The sequence below is a fragment of the Oryx dammah genome, unplaced genomic scaffold, assembly GCF_014754425.2.
Source record: "Oryx dammah isolate SB20612 unplaced genomic scaffold, SCBI_Odam_1.1 HiC_scaffold_2, whole genome shotgun sequence".
Classification (NCBI taxonomy): Eukaryota; Metazoa; Chordata; class Mammalia; order Artiodactyla; family Bovidae; genus Oryx; species Oryx dammah.
In genome coordinates this window covers 189,128,695-189,142,571 of record NW_024070186.1, presented here as the reverse complement: position 1 = coordinate 189,142,571, position 13,877 = coordinate 189,128,695, and positions in this window count along the sequence as shown.

The following is a 13,877-nucleotide window of genomic DNA, read 5'->3' as shown; positions in this document are numbered from 1 at the left end:
ATGGCTCAGGGGTAAAGAATTCTCCTGCCGATGCAAGAGATGTGAGTTCAATCCCTGGGCTTGGAAGATCACCTGGAGTAGGAAATGGCAACCTACTCCAGGATTCTTGCCTAGAAAATCCCATGGACAGAGGAGCCTGGCGGGCTGTAGTCCATGGGGTCATGAAAGAGCTGGACAAGACTTAGTGACTCAACAACAACAATGACAACAACTACCATGAACTCAATTTGCAGTCACAGATTTTGGAGATGGAAAGATATCTGTGGCCTCGAAATTAATGACCCTGGGACTGGACATATTCCATATCATAAATGTTGAATACAGGAAGATAAGAAGCTGTACTTATATAGCTCGGGGTGCTCCTTGTGTTGTCCACTCCCTCCTCCAGCCCCCCAAAGGTGCATCTCTTTAAGGCTCTTGCAAAACAACTGGTGATTCAAATTGGGAAAGGACCTGCATTCTGCATGTTTAAGAGAATCCAACTCAGAGCAAGCATATAGTGGATATCTGAGGAGGAAATAAATGAAATGTATGATAGATAGCCCGAGGCCTCTAGGACCTTAGAATCCTGGGGAGACACTCCTCTCCTGGGGAGACATTGTCACAGGACGTGCCATGCTGTGAGCTGTGGGCACTAAGGTTACTCACAGAGGGGGAAGGGTGTAGGCAGGAGTCCTCAGAGATTATTTCCTGTGATCCCAGAGCTTAAAGGAACCTCAGGGATCACTTATCTCTATTGCTTCATCTGCAGAGGAAGAACTTGAGGTCCAGAGAGAGAAAGAGATGCACCTGAGGTCACTTTGAGGGTTGGCTGCCAAGCGAGTAATAACATCTAAGCCCCTTGATTCCCAGTCCAGGATTTATACAGAAAGACTCATTGAGCTGGGGCTATCAGGCATTTTGATGTTTTCCTGTAAATAACTTAGGGGGAGGGGTATAAAAGAAAACAGAATTTCATTACTAAATATTGATGCTGTAGCTGCTACTTAGAGGAGACTGCACATGATGTTTTCAATTAGATTCTCTTTATCTTCCTCTAGAAGCCTTTTTTTTTTCTTAAAGGACAGGATTGTAGTGAGTTATGAACACTGACAGCTTCAGTATTCACACTGTGCTTCTGAAGGCATCAGGGGATGATGGGGATCTATCAACATAATCCTTGAAAGGAACATTGTGCTCATGTCAGATGAGGCCAGCAGGAATGCCTGTCTTGGCATTCCAGCAGAAACATCCGCAAGTGCTTCTCAAAGGGTGTTCCATCAATTGGTGCTTCCTGGGCATGCTGCCCGATTGTGGTGGGATGGGGTTGGAGGGTGATGCGTGGAGAGCCTGGCTCTGATATGGGGAGAGGGAGACTTCAGCTGGAGGGGCCAACTGAGACTCTCTCTGTAAGGGAATTCCAAGGATCAGGGCGTCTTGGACTCATGGGGCTGCCAAGAAAAACCACATCTAATACATCACGTGTTTGCTGTGTGATCAGCCCTGCGCTCAGGGCTCAGCTGGCATTCTCTTATTTCTCATGATAAGCCCACAGGCTAAGTGTTATTATTATTCCTTCATATTGGGAGGGCTCTAAATGGCCCCAAGATCCCTGTTTCCTGGCATATATCCCCTCTCCCCCACCTCATAATCCCCAGGACTGTGACTGTGTGACTGTGATGGATTTCATTCTCCTGATCAGATATGTTATATCAGGGTAGGACGGACTTAATCACTTGCGCACATGAAAAGTGAAGAAAAGGAAAAATCTGGGTCTTGAGGTTAGAGACAGAGGAATTTAGAGATACAGAGTGTGAGAGGGAGCTGGTGTGGGGACATTTCTGCTGACTGTGAAGATGGAAGGACCACACGGTAAGAATCTGAGCACATCCTCTAGCAGCTAAGAAACATTCTTGCATGGCAGCTGAAAGGATGATGGGGGACCTCAGTCTTCGAAGGCCTGAAAGACTTGGCTGCCCAGACTTACAAAGCTGGGGCGTGAAGGAGCTGGGGTTTGAACCCAGGACGTCTGACTTCTACGTGAATATTCTTAAACCCTACTAGCCCAGCAAGTAGGGAGCTTGTTCACATGAGATTTGGCGTAGCCTCTGGGTGCAGTTGGTTGGCTAGCATCACCGATTCAATGGACATGAACTTGAGCACATTCCAGGAGATAGTGAGGGACAGGAAAGCCTGGCGTGCTGCAGTCCATAGGGTCGAAAAAGTAGGACATGACTTAGTGACTGAACAACTGGATGTCCTAGCTGCCTTCCTTCCCCTGGCTGAGGAACCATGGCCTTAAAGCTCTGCTGAAAATAACGATGGCGTGCGCTAGGTGCAAACCCCACTTTCCCACATTGTGATGCCTTCTTTGCTCTGTCAACACTGTACTGAAGTACTGAGAAGATAAGGCTGAGGGGAACAGCCCAATGGAGAAGAGCTTCCTTGCAGAGACCGAGTTCCTGCAGGGGCTGTGACACGGAGTGGCTTAAACAGCAGACTGCAAGAGAGCTGAGTCTCAGAAAAGGCTGGAAACATCTCACAGCTTGTGCTCCTCAAACTTGACTGTGCATTACAAAGACCTCAGGAGTTTTTAAAAATTCCACTGCCCAGCCATATGTGTATATGAGTGTGTGCCTGTGTGCGGAGCTGCTTCGCTTGTGTCCGACTCTTTGCGACCCTATGGACCGTAGCCCACTAGCCAGGCTTCTCTGTCCACCGCAGACCAATTCATTCCAGATCTCTGTGAGTGGTACCAGGACAGCAATACCTTTAAGAGTCCTCAGGCGATTGCAGTGTGCAGCCAAAGTTAAGAATAAACTGACTTACAAGGTCAGCTTAGGAGGCAGAGGGCAGAACATCAAGGGGAAGCATGGGCTTTTTTTTTTTTTTAACACTGAAGAGGAGGTATCTCTTCTTCCTCTACCTTTTTTTTTTTTAAAGTACTGTTTATCTATTTGGCTGTACCAGGTAACTTAGTTGAGGCACGTGGGATCTAGTTCCCTGACCAGGATTGGAAACTGGGCCCCCTGCATTGGGAGAGCAGAGGCTTAGTCGCTGGACCACCAGAGAAACCCTAGCATGGGAGTTCTTGAGACATCTGTTGTTCCTGTGCTCGTCTGCTGGCTCTGATGTCATTACCCAAACCCTTACTGTGCTCGCTTTGTTGCTCCAGGTGTTTAAAGATCTGGGTGTGGTCAGAGCAGTGACTCCAGATGTCCACAGGGCTGCCAGTGTGGGGCCATCACAACCCACAGACATGACTGAGCGATTAACACACTTGCCTTGAAAGTGGGGAGAATTGATCATATTTGAAAGCAGAAGAGGGTCCTTACTGACAGAAAGGAAATCGAGATTTGAAAACGGAAGTAACTGAGGGAGAACAGGTCAAAATAAGATAGGATGGATGTAGTTTTGAATATCGGCAGAGAAGGCAACTTTCAAGCTCAAAGAAAATTCTCTGGACTGGATGGAGGAACAATAGGGAGGATAGGAAAGTAACATATACAATGGACTGTTACTCACCCAAAGCTCTCTATATCCTATTTGTTCCTTTTATCTAGAGAACTATGACTAATACATGAAACTTAGAATAGAGTTCACCCCACTCTATTGGCTGCTGCTGCTGCTGCTAAGTCGCTTCAGTCGTGTCTGACTCTGTGCGACCCCAGAGACGGCAGCCCACCAGGTTCCCCTGTCCTTGGGATTCTCCAGGCAAGAACACTGGAGTGGGTTGCCATTTCCTTCTCCAATGCATGAAAGTGAGAAGTGAAAGTGAAGTCGCTCAGTCATGTCTGACCCTCAGCAACCCCATGGACTGCAGCCTTCCAGGCTCCTCCATCCATGGGATTTTCCAGGCAAGAGTATTGGAGTGGGGTGCCATCGCCTTCTCCAACTGTATTGGCTTACAGCATGTAAATAGAGGCATGTGGTGGGTCCTGGTAGGATGAATATCCAACCGTAGCCAGTCGTGGGTGGGGCAGAAGCTTTAATGCAAAGGGGTTGAACGAAGGTCGTAGGACAGAGAAGGGATAGGAGGTTAAATGGGTGGCTGAGGAGACAGCTGAACCAAAGATGACATGATCTACCATTTCCCCCATGAAATGCCTTTTTTTTTTTGCCTCCATTTTGTCTGTAAGTAGTGTTACTGGATAATATTCTGTAATGCTTTGTATACAATAAAACTTGCATTAATCAATTGCTCAAGGGAATGTTGTGGTTAATTGAATTATCTGATTAACTGAGAGTTAATTAACCAGAAACTCTTTGTAGTTCTAAGCGATACTGCAAATATTCCAAAATATCTAAGTTTTCTACTAGGGTTCCGAAGGGAAAAAAAGTCAAGGAAAGGGACTCACCTGGTGGTCCAGTGGTTAAGACTTCGCCTTTCAATGTGGGGTATGAAGGTTCATTCCTTGGTTGGGGAACTAAGATCCCACATGCCTTGTGGACAAAAAAATAAATATATAAAACAGAAGCAATATTGTAACAAATTCAATAAAGACTTTAAAAACGGTCCACATAAAAAAAATCTTTTAAGAAAAAGTCAAGGAAGAAGGGAAATGAAATCAGGTTTCATGAAGGATCCAGTGTGCATTTGGTACTTTATACAAGGGCTGTTACCTGGTTTAATCCTTGTAACTATTATACGAAGCCAACATTATTATCCCATTTCATAGCCAAGAAAATCTACAAGTACCTTAACTATCAAGCTTCCCAGGTGGCGCTAGTGGTAAAGAACCCACCTGCCAATGCCGGAGATCCTGGAGACGTGGGTTCTATCCCTGGGTTAGGAAGATCCCTTGGAGGAGGGCATGGCAACCCACTCCAGTATTCTTGCCTGGATAACCCCATGGACCAAGAAGCCTGGTGGGCTATAGCGCAAAGGTCACAAAGAGTCAGCCAGGATTGAAGTGACTTAGCGCACACGCATGCACCTTAACCAACACTGAATGTAGCTTTGCTGATTGAGAACATGGCTGGGTTTCAGAGGCATCTCTGGGGCATCAGTGATAGAAACTCGTCCAGTCCAGTTTGGATGGTGGAGTTTGTCAGCCCCATGTATAAACTCTGGTCCTGATTGCACCTAAGCAGGTGGTAACCTATACGGATGTGAGAGTTGGGTCATAAAGAAGGCTGAATGCTGACGAATGGATACTTTTGAATTGTGGTGCTGGAGAAGACTCTTGAGAGTCCCTTGAACTACAAGGAAATCAAACCAGTCAATCCTAGAGGAAATCAACCCTGAATATTCATTGGAACGACTGATGCTAAAGCTGCTCTAAGACTTTGGCCAGCTGATGGGAAGAGCTGACTCACTGGAACCGACCCCGATGCTGAGAAAGCCTGAAGGCAAAAGGAGAAAGGGGGTTGACCAGAGGATGAGATGGTTAGAGAGCATCCCTGATTCAGTGGACATGAATTTGAGCAAACTCCAGGAGACAGTGGAGGACGGAGGACCCTGGTTTGCTGCAGTCCATGAGGTTGCAGAGTCAGACAGGACTTAGCAACTGAACAAAACAAAAGCCTGTCAAAGGAACCCCAAGCATGCACTCTGAGTAAATCAAACTGGGTTCAAATTCTCACCCCGCCTTTTTCCGGGTGGTGTGATCTCCAGCCAACAATTTGCCCTCTTTGCTTCTTGGCTTCTTCATCTGCAAAATGTGCTACCACCCAGCTTGCAGGGCTGCTGGGGGCCAGAGATGGGTCCTGCATGAACTGTAGCTGGGGTTACTCACATCCACACGGCCCACAGTTCCAGCTGCATTAGGGGAGCAGAAATGGATGAAGATACAGATGCAGGAGAGAGACCTCCATCTCCGGATGATCTCTGATGCTTTCTTTATACTACATCTCTGATGCTAATCTAGCTCTCTTGTTCTTTCTTTCTCTCTCCTCAAAGTATGATGTGAAAAGCCAGTTCCCGGAGGTACATATCTGCTAATTCTGATTTTATTGCACTGGCACCTCCAACGGAAAAGAACACAGGGAGTGGAAGGGCTGCAAGCCTTGTTACCCACTAAATCAAGCATTAGTTTGGCGAAGCCACCAGCCTCCGTTGTCGTCGTATTTTTTAGGGAATGAAAAGAACAGTTCTTTTCGCTCAGAATGCTAGATTTACATTGCTTTCACTTAGCAAGTGAATAATTGATAAGCTGGGGCATATTAACATTGAACAAAAGAGCCCAATGGTACAAGGGTCCTGGGAAGGCTGCCTAAATCAATATACACTCATGAATTTTGAGTGCAAAAGGTTGCACTGAGAAAGAACACAGATTTAGACCTCCATTAATATTTGAAATACACTCTGCTTGCGAGAGGCTCACAGGAGCCCAATGTTAACTGAAGGGGCTTCAGAGAAATGGCTTCTGAACAAATTTGAAAGCGAGAGATTTTCCCCTCCGAAGATTTCACGAGAAAAATCAATCATCTTTGTTGTCTCTGCTGTCAGAAGGCATCTATTAAAAATCTAATTAGGGTATTTTTGCCAATTAAACATACTGATGCAACACTTGTCTGACTCAATGTCTGTAATTGCTAGAAAAGCGGACGCATCACCCTCTGTGATCAAGCCAGATATGGTAAAACGTTCCAGCCACTCCTGTAAGCTCCATCCTCCCCAGGCAGGAGCCAGCCTGAAAATTCGATTAATCTAAACATTTTGTAAGTTGTCAAAAGAGCTTTCTTGCCTGATGCCTCATGGTCACTCAAAGTGCCAGCCTGACCGAGGCCAAAATAACATCATCAGTCACAATTTGCTTTTGAAATGCCTCCTGCGAGGCTCCCAATTTGAGCGATCAAAGCTGGAAATTTCAAACCAAGTGGGAAAATGCTTCCAATCTTAATGATTCATTGAAACCGGCGTGCTGCTGGAAAGTCATCTAGAGTCTGTGATATCCTGGGCATGCTGCTATAGCCATTGAGGACGTTTGCATATTCTGATATATTCCGATATTCTAATGACAGTCAAGGAAACCATTTTCTGTGGGTAAAGGGATCGGCTTTTAGAAGTCACGAAGTAGGGCTTCCCTCGTGGCTCGGTGCTAAAGAACCTGCCTGCCAATGGAGGAGACACGGATTCTGTCCCTGGTTGGGCGAAATCGCACATGCTGCGAAGTGACCAAGCCCACGCACCAGCAACTACGGAACCTGAGCTCTAGAGCCCACGCGCCACAACTACTGAGGTCCACATGCCCTGGAGCCCATGCCCCACAGCAAGAGAAGCCACTGAAATGAGAAGCTCTCGCACCGCAACTAGAGGGCAGCTCCTGCTTGCCACGGCTAGAGAAAGCCCGCGCAGCACTGAAGACCGCACAACCAAAAATAAATAAACCAAATTGCTTAAAGAAAATCATGGCATAAAGTCAGTGTCCTTCCTTCTCACAGTTGGAGGCAGCCTGACTGAGTGATCATTTCCTCTAGCCTCCGGCCTTCCATAGAAAATAGCAACTCCTCCAGCCAGACTCAGACTCTGCTTGCATATCTCTCATGCTGGTGGACTCACCACCTTTGTGAGGCAGCCCAGATCATCCTGAGACATCTTTCAGAAGGAAGCTTCTTATGTTGAGCTGTGTATAACCCGCCTTTTTAGAAATTAGGTCCAAGAAGATCACGCCTATACCTCTTGGATGCAGCTATCGGAGCACTGTTCACAGAGCTGAATTGCCAGTACTGCTCTCTTCCCATGAAGCAGTTAATTTGGAGAATAAATTAGAGCATGTGCTCATTACTGGGTCTTAAAAGAAAAATTTGCCCCCCCCCCCGATGGTATTTGTTCTTTCCCCTGGAATTCTTGTGCTGTATTTCTTCATTAACAAATTAACAAAATTTTCAGTTGAGTGGTGTTCAGAAGAACTGATTTTTGAAAACTCCCCTTCTGCACACACACATAGTTTTTCCATTTTCCCCTCCAATATCCTAATTAACAAGCAAAGGAAGGTCAAGGCTCCGGCTCTTAGAACTGCTGGAAAGGACTGAGATTCTCAATGGGGAGTCACATTTAAAGATAAAAAACATTGCCCCCAAATTCTGAGGAGTTTTTTAGTGAGGGGCCTGGAACCTGCCATCATGAGAGCAATCACTGTGGCTTGGGCCTCTGTAATCCTCATTTTAAGTGATCCTCTAAGACTTTTCCCTAGAGAAAGGAGAGAAACTGCTGCAATAGAAAAAACACAGTCTATAGAGTCAAGAAGATCAGAGGTTTATTTATGGCTCTACCCATTTCCAGCTGTGACAATGTGGGTGAGTTGCTAAAGCTTTTTGCAGGGGCGTTTTTTCTACTGTACAATTGGAATAAAAATTCCTAGCTCACTGGATTATTGATATAAAGTGAGATAATCCAATGACTTAGCATGGTGTATTGGTTAGCTAATGCTATGTAACAAAGTACCCCAAACTCAGAAGCTTAGAAAAAAGCATGTATTATTGCTTACAAGTTTCTGTGTCAGCTGACATACCTGCTAATCTGGGGCCAGGCCTGGCTGATCTTGGCTGGGCTGGCCCATGTGTTTGTGCTAAGCTGCTGGGTAGGCTGGAGGATTGATGATTTCAGATGGCTTTGTTTACATGCAAAGTTGGCTGGTGGGCAGCTGGGGTTATTGGAAATCCTAGCCTCCAACAGGCTAGCTTGGGCTTCTTCACATGGTCGGGGCCCAACAGAACCGCGGAAGCATGCCTGGCTTTTGGGACTGGCACCATGCCACATTCTGCTGGCCAATAGCGTCCACCTCTTGATGGGAAGAACTTTAAAGTGACACTGCAAAGAGCAGCCGCTCTTGCTGTGAACCTGTCCCACAGAATATCTGGTGCAAGTATTCTGAATACGGTAGCTTTTCAAGACAGATTTCCCAGACTGCACACTGCAAGAGTTGATCATCTCTGTAGCCCTCTTAAACTGTTAGTCACTCAGTCGTGCCCAGCTCTTTGAGATGCTATGGACTGTAGCCCGCTAGGCTCCTCTGTCCATGAAATTCTCTAGGCAAGAATACTGGAGTGGGTTGCCATTCCTTTCTCCAGTGGATCTTCCTGACCCAGGGATTGAACCCAGGCCTCCTGCACTGCAGGCAGATTCTTTACTGTCCGAGCCACCAGGGAAGCCTCTTAGAGAAAGCATATAAAAACTGTCCTTTTGCAATCTCCTCCCTTAATCATTTTATTGTTAACATTAGTAAGATCTCATAGAGATAGTTTTACTAGAATCTGTGAAGTGTAGAGGGGTGTGGATCTGGATCAAACCACTCATGGTAGAAGCTAGACTAGTTTCTGTGTCAGCCGGAGTGCAGAGTGGAGAGAGCTCCGGGTCAGACCTATGTCATCTCTTGCAAAGATGAAACCTTGGCCTTCAGGACCCTGCCACTCTTGACCTGCGAAGGTAATCTTCACTCCCAGAAGGGGATGGACATTCTTAGGAGCTCCTGTGCTCTGGACCTGGTGTGACCCTACAGACTGTAGCCCATCAGGCTCTTCTGTCCATGGGATTCTCCGGACCAGTATACCAGAGTGGGTTGCCGTGCCCTCCTCCCAGGGGATCTTCCCAACCCAGGGATTGAACCCGTGTCTCCTGCATTCCAGGCAGATTCTTTTCCGTTGAGCCACTGGGTGAAGCCCTTTCCATCATTCTTCTCTCTTACTGCTGCTGACTCCAAGGCTTGGAAAGCTAGAGTGATTTATAAACTGCCAAGCTGAACTCATGGGAAGGCAGCTTGAAAGCCTGGCTTGTTCCTTCACACCTCACTGCCCCGGAGGTCAGTGGCAGCAAAACATGACAAAGAAGAAAGAGGAGCAATCTTTATGAATGGCCAGCCACGTGCTGGACTCAGGAACTTTACATCGCTGTCACTGATCATCCTGCTTGCCCCACTTCTTTTCTGCCTATTTCACAGGTGAAGAAAAACAGGTTCAGAGAGGTTATGTTGCCTGCCCAAGGTTGCACAGGCAGGAAGCAGCAGGGCTGAGATGAAGGAATAGGGCCTATTCCTCACCATCACTTTGCTGCAAGAACCACAAGAAGAGGAAGCTCTCTGTCTCTGAACTCATCATCTCTTAGAATGCAGGCTACTCACTATCTAGGAAAAATCCCCTGTAACAGTCTAATAATTCCTAGGACGTGGAAGATACTCTGGAGGGTGGGAACTGGCTGGTTAATGTGGTGCTGCCATCAACGGGGACTCAGGGATCCCAGGACGGCACAGGCTGGATGAAAGCTGTCACTCTGGGTTTTCACTCTAGGGAAGCACTGGGGGACAGATGACCCGGGCCTGCAGAATTGTTCTTGGCTCTGCAATGCCCTCTGATATCCTTGGCATCATGGGGCTGATCAGCATCCCCCAGGCAGAGGTGGGGTGGAGTGGTGGGGCAGGCCCACCATAGACTCAGCAGGAGCTGTCACGGGGTAGGGGGAGAACGGATTAACCCTGGGGACTCGATCACGTGGAGAGAGGATGGCAGTGATAGCCTCAAGCACAACTGGCTGCCTCAAGCCCCACCAGCTTAATTACACACCCTGGCTCCTGCCACAAGTCCCTTCTCCTCCCACCCCTGCCCGCCCCCTCCATGGAGTTCCCAGATGGCCCCCAGCTGCCTGGCTCATGGGGAGCTGCATCCTTTCCCCTCTGCCAATTCAGCCTCACTGTGGTGGCCCCCAGTGTTCTCAGAACTGCTTCCCTGAGCCCCGGGCAGGGCTGCACCTACACATCTCTCCCTCTTCAGGTGGTCGATGCTGCCCTGGTATCAGAAACCCCAGGATGGAGACTGGAGAGGGGTCTCATCTCTGTCGCACCTGTCTGCTGCCTGAACCTCTGCCTAGAGTGGGCTTCTGACCTGGTTTCCGGCACCTAGAGAGCGCCCCAAAGTGCTGGCATTCCGTCCTCTTCACCTGCTCTCAGAGGCCTGCCTCCTACCCCACCCCCAGCTGCCACAGAGCTTCTGAGGACCCCTCAACCCCGCCCTATTTCAGAACCTGGTCCCCTTCTGTGCCCAGGACTTCACACTCAACCTTCTATCTCTCCCACCAGCCTGTTCATCCCTGAGCACGGGGACCTGGGCTGCTGTATGTACTCAGCCTGGTGTCCAAACCCCAGCAGATGGGATGGAAAACACTCCCCTCCCCCAGACTCTTTCCCCAGCCTCAGCCAGCATTCGGTGTCCCTCTTGGATCCCTCAATTTGGATGCCCCTTGTCACTTCTGCTGTGGCTGTCTAAAACGACGTCGCAAGAGATCTGGGAAGAAAGATGACGTCACGGGGCCCCAGCAGTGAGCAGTTAGCATGGAGGCTGTCAGGAAGGACTTCTTGGAGATAGGCGCCTGGGACAAGGCAGGTGGGACAGGGGTTTGGGGAAAAGATGAGGGGAGGGCTCTGTGTGGGGAAAGATCCGGAGGGGACGAGCCTTCCTGGGATGGGGGAGTTGCAGTGTGTGTGTGTGCGTGCACGCGTGCCCACGTGTACATGTGCAGGTACACCTGTGTGCGTGTGCACATCTGTGCGTGTAATTGGTTCATACGTGTATGTGTATGTGTATATGCCCATGTGTATGTGTGCGTGTGTATGCAGGCATGTGTGTATGCAGGCATGTGCACACGTGTTCATGTGTGACTGCATGTGTGTGTGTGTGATGGGATCAGTGTTGAGAAGCCAGGTTGCTAAGGCAGCCAGTTGCCAGAGCTCCAAGTGCCAGTCTGAGCCACCTCGCATGGCAGCGACGAGCCCATGGAGAAGCTGAGAGCAGCGGCTCCCTCTGCATCCTGGCTCCAGCCTGGCTCTCTTGGCAGCGTGTGGCCTCAGTCTCCAGGACTGGGGCCTAAACCCCCGGGGTCAGCTGCTCTGTCCCCATGTGGCTCCAGGCTGACCACCGAGGAGGCCTGGTGACTCGGCCTCTGAGTTTCCTCTTGGGTTCTGGGCCTCCTCTCCACGCCTGTCCTGGCCAGAGGATCTCCCCGCCCACCCTCTGCTCCTAGCTCTGCTCTCTGGCTGGCTGCTCTCAGTGCAATTCCCCTGCTGATGGCCTTTGCAGGCTGAAGACACGTCCCCACTCCTCTGTGTGGCACCCGCTGCTTCTCTCTCAGACGTTTTGAGCCTCCTGACCTCTCCCTCCCCTCATGCTGCCAGACCCAGCTGCACCTGAACACCCGAGACCGTCTTTGCAACTTTGTTCCTTCCTTCTTTTCTGCTAGAAATGCTCTTGATTGCCTGCTGAAATCCTATTATCAGCTCAGAATCACCTTCATTCTGTAGCCATCCCAACCCTGGCAGGCAGAACTGATTTTTCCTCCTGGGAGCATCCTGAGGCCTCACCTCATCAGGTCAGCATTGACTTTTCTCCCTGTGCTCTGAACCGTCTACCTGGGCCTGCCTTCTCCTGGCAGCCTGCTGGCTTCCCGGGGTGGGGGCCCCTCCTGATGTCCCCGCAATGCCTGGCACAGGGAGGTTCACAGCAGGCGCCTGGTTGGTGCTGGCAGAAAGGAGGGACCTGCCAGCCAGACAGGGCCTCCTCTGGGGCAACGTCCTCCCCGGTGACTCACAGACATCCCGGGGTGGCTCTAGGCTCTTGGCTGAGCTTCCCTTTCTGGGTCTTATTATATTCTGATGCTGGGTCTGGTTCACTCTGATTATTTTCACAGTCTTGGGACTTGCATGTGCTTGGGACTTGCACATGCAGCTTTCGGAAGCCTCGCTAAACCACAGTCTCTAGAGGCTCTTCTTTCCTGGCTGAAGTTTCTCTTCTATCAAATTTCAGGACCACATTGTAATTCCAGCTGGTGGTATTCGAATACAGTGGGTCGTATGCTGGTGCCAGGATGCAGGGGTTCACACACTGGGATGGGCTGGGCCAAAGGGGCTGTTGGACCCGAGGCTAAGGCAGTGTGGGGTGGTGGGTAAGGTTCACAGGCAGAGAGGTGGCCTCCGCAGCTCCAGGAACTTGGTAGGTGCCTGTTTCTTATCTCTAAAACGGTGTCAACATGGTCTCTGGCTCCTTGGGTCACACGAGGCTGCATGAGATCAGACGTGCCGTGTGTTCAGTGTCAGAAACAGAATAAGCCCTCAAAGTTAAGCTGCTGTCATCATGAACATTGTCAAAGTTGCTTTTCACTGTGTCCTCGATATAGAGCTTCTCCGAGCTGGATTTCATTCGAATCCCTACATCTGTCATTAAGGAGACACTTTCACATGAAGAGGCTGGTGTGGGAGAAGGGGGACAGAACCCGGGGGTGTTGAGGTCCAGGCTGGCGTTCTTTCTTTTCACCCAGTGCTGGCATTTGGGACACAGGGCGCTCCGAGCTTAAAGCAGGTGTGAGACGGGTGTCCTAGTGCATCTCCTTGTCTTGGCCAGTCCTGGGGCTGCGTAGCCCTACTGCCTGTCCACATAAGACACCTTTGGTGTATTGATCAGAGGAGAACCTGGACCCCAGGGAATCTCTGCTCTGTTCCAAATCTTTGTTCTTCTCATGTGAATATCACCAAACTCTTCATTGGGCTCAGGGAGTTTTATTTGTTAGCTTTTTATTGGCATATAATTGATTTACAATGTGTTACTTTCTGTTGCACAGCAAAATGGATCAATTATACATATACCCACTCTTTTTAGATTCTCTTCCCTATTGAGTAGAGTTCCCTGTGCCATACAGTAAGTCCTTGGAGAAGGAAATGGCAACCCACTCAAGTATTCTTGCCTGGGAAGTCCTATCGACAAAAGAGCCTGGCACACTATAGTCCATGGGGTCACGAAGAGTTGGAACACGACTTATTGACTAAACAACATTAGTTTGACTTATCGACTTAACAGCAACATCCAGTTCAGTTCAGTTCAGTCACTCAGTCATGTCCGACTCTTTGCGACCCCATGAATTGCAGCACGCCAGGCCTCCCTGTTCATCACCAACTCCCGGAGTTCACTCAGACTCA